Source organism: Lipotes vexillifer, unplaced genomic scaffold, assembly GCF_000442215.2.
Source record: "Lipotes vexillifer unplaced genomic scaffold, Lipotes_vexillifer_v1.1 scaffold2494, whole genome shotgun sequence".
Classification (NCBI taxonomy): Eukaryota; Metazoa; Chordata; class Mammalia; order Artiodactyla; family Lipotidae; genus Lipotes; species Lipotes vexillifer.
Genome location: NW_006782907.1, coordinates 237,474 through 240,913, shown reverse-complemented (window position 1 = coordinate 240,913; position 3,440 = coordinate 237,474). Strand labels below are relative to the sequence as shown.

General features: G+C 44.7%; 1 pseudogene; it reads left to right on the top strand.

Moving 5' to 3' along the window:
• The first annotated feature begins 1,775 nt into the window (after nucleotides 1–1,775).
• Nucleotides 1,776–3,236, top strand: LOC103080301 (keratin, type II cytoskeletal 8 pseudogene; annotated as a pseudogene).
• The last annotated feature ends 204 nt before the right edge of the window (nucleotides 3,237–3,440 follow it).

Genomic DNA, 3,440 nt, shown 5'->3' with positions numbered 1-3,440 from the left:
AAAGAGTGTTATACCTTTAAAGGTCAGAGCCTCGAGAATAGGCTATCCTATATATTTCAGGCTGTAGGCAACATTCTTCTACAAAAGGTGCAGAGCCAGCATGGCTAAGCACAGGCAATAGAACACAAAGGTTAAAGTAAAAGAAACAGATCCAGCATGGAGTCAGATGTGTTCTTCCCTATTACAATAAGAGTGGTTGAGAACCACTGTTCTAGATCTTGAAGTCAAGGACACTAATTATTTTGAATCTTCATAAGTGCAGATAATTTTTTGTATAAAGCAGATGTCTCAAAATTTTTTGCTGACCTGAACTAAAATTTAAAGTTAGATGTCATTCTAGTTTTTCGTTCAAAAGTAGATTTTATGCTAATTCCAGTGGCTTCCAAAAACAATTTTTTTTTTTTTTTGAGAAAGAAATCATTTGTGTAGTGAGGAAAGAGTTTCAACTGGCACTGTGAAATCACAACATAGCTGAGTAAGAATATAATGAACAATAAGTAGAATGTGGTCCTTTGATCGTGGAGAGCAATGTTTGGAGCAGCAAGTTTGCTCTGTATGGGTGTTAGTATTTGTAAATATTCACGGTAACCATTTAGCCGGATGGCCACTTAGAGGCAATGTCAAGGCAAACAACTCAATCTGCTTCCTCCTGGCTGTTCAAAAAGTAACAACATGCCCTACAATCACACCTAAATCTGAAGACTGTCATTTTAGGAACTGTGCAGAGGAAAAAGAAAATTCTTAAAACTACTTTTGTTCCAAGTTAATGATAACCTGATCTCCAAAACATGGATTGGAGAAATTAATTTTGTTTAGTAATTTATTTCACTTTAGACTAAAATTGCTATGAAAATACCTCGGCCTCCTAGAAACAAAGGAATTTTTTTTTAATGTTTCCAGAAAAAGTTAAAGTATGTCACAGGATTCTTAGACTCACTCTTTTTAATGGAAAAATGAATGAAAGGCAACTTCACTTGATATAAAATAATGTAGATTTCACTTTAGTTTTAAAGAAAATTGTTCATCTCAAATTTATAAATTTTCCATTTTAAGTATCTGCTAAAAGAGTGCTTTGTGACTATGTTAATTTTTTCACTTTTCTGTCTCAGTTAATTGAGTACCCTGTGATTAAACTGTCATCTGTATTTAATCGTCAATTTTTTTAATGCCAAATGAACTGTTAAGATAGTATTTACATAATTTTATGGGTTTATGAGTTAGTGTTTCCATAATAGATATTAGTGTAATTTATATTTGCCTGTTAATATATTGAAAAAAAATATTGGTGATTTGGGCTTACTATGCAGGGACCAAATAATATATATGGGCTACATTACACAATATATTTTTTTCATTAAAATATATATGATTTCAGTATTTTGTAGGCCAGAACATGAATTATATTTTCAATATCACTTCATAAATTTATAAACAAGAAGATATTATATTACCCAGACACTCTCTTTTTCGGAATGTTGAAGTCCACTAACAATACACTTCTTTTAGTATATATCTTTTAAATTTGGACAATGTAGCCTTTCTCAAAGTATATTGAGGGTAATCAACTAATGATGTGCATATTTTTACGTTTAAAAAAATTAAGACCCTTTTAGAAAATGTTTTTGGAAAAATCTACATATAATTAGGGAAAAAACTCATTCTCCAAAATGAACTCTAAATACCCATGATCAAAATTTGAAATACTGAGGAGCAGCTTTGCAACTCCTCGAATCTCTGTGTGCTTCGGCCTCCTTGCCTCCTCTCCAGCCTCCATCATGTCTATCAGGGTGACCCAGAAGTCCTACAAGGTGTCCGCCTCCAGCCCCCGGTCCTTCAACAGCCGCTCGTACACCAGTGGGCCGGGCGCCTGCATCAACTCCTCGGCCTTCTCCCAGGTGGGCAGCAGCAGCAGTTCCGGGGCAGCCTGGGCAGCAGCATGAGTCTGGCTGCAGGTTACAGTGGGGCCCCGGGTCTGGGGGACATCACAGCTGTCATGGTGAACCAGAGCCTGCTGAGCCCCCTCAAGCTGTAGGTGGACCCCGACATCCAGGCCGTGCACACCCAGGAGAAGGAGCAGATCAAGATCCTGAACAACAAGTTCGCCTCCTTCATCGACAAGGTACAGCACCTGGAGCGGCAGAACAAGATTTTGGAGACCAAATGGAACGTCCTGCAGCAGCAGAAGACAGCCCGGAGCAACGTAGACAACATGTTTGAGAGCTACATTAACAACCTCTGGTGGCAGCTGGAAACCCTGGCCCAGGAGAAGCTAAAGCTGGAAGTGGAGCTCGGCAACATGCAAGGGCTGGTGGAGGACTTCAAGACCAAGTATGAAGAAGAGATCCAAAAGCGCACAGACGTGGAGAATGAATGTGTCATCATCAAGAAGGATGTGGATGAAGCTTACATGAACAAGGTAGAGCTGGAGTCCCGCCTGGAAGGGCTGACTGACAAGATCAACTTCTAAAGGCAACTGTATGAAGAGGAGATCCGCGAGATGCAGTCGCAGATTTCTGACACCTCCATGATCCTGTCCATGGACAACAGCCGCTCTCTGGACCTGGATGGCATCGTCGCCGAGGTCAAGGCCCAGTATGAGAAGATCGCCAACCGCAGCCAGGCTGAGGCTGAGACCATGTACCAGATCAAGTACAAGGAGCTGCAGACCTTGTCTGGGAAGCACGGGGATGACCCTGTCGCGTGAAGATTTCCGAGATGAACCGGAACATCAACCGACTCCAGGCTGAGATCGAGGGCCTCAAAGGCCAGAGGGCTTCCCTGGAGGCCGCTATTGCTGATGCCGAGCAGCGTGGGGAGCTGGCCGTCAAGGATGCTCAGGCCAAGCTGGCTGAGCTGGAGGCCGCTCTGAGAACCACCAAGCAGGACATGGCACGGCAGCTGCGCGAATACCAGGAGCTCATGAACGTCAAGCTGGCCCTGGACGCGGAGATCGCCACCTACCGCAAGCTGCTGGAGGGCGAGGGGAGCCGGCTGGAGTCTGGGCTGCAGAACATGAGCATCCACACCAAGACCGCCAGCGGGTACTCAGGTGGGCTGACCTCAGCCTACGGGACCCCTGGCCTCAACTACGGCCTGAGCTCCTACCAGTCCAGCTTGGGCTCTGGAGGGGGCTCTGGCTCCTTCAGCCGTAGCAGTTCCAAGGCTGTGGTTGTGAAGAAGATCGAGACCGTGATGGGAAGCTGGTGTCCGAGTCCTCTGACATCCTGCCTAAGTGAAAGGCTCCTGCGATCCCTTCCAGCCTCCCCGCTCACTTGCTCCTGCAAGAAGGAGTTATGCAGGGGAGTGTTGGAACCAAAGACCTGAGGCTCAGTCCCGTCCTTAGCCCACCCCTGCGGGAGTCAACTGCCTGGGGTTCCCTCTCTTGCCCACACCCCCAACTAAAAGCCAATCCAAGTGTCTTTTTCAGAATAAAGCTTCAG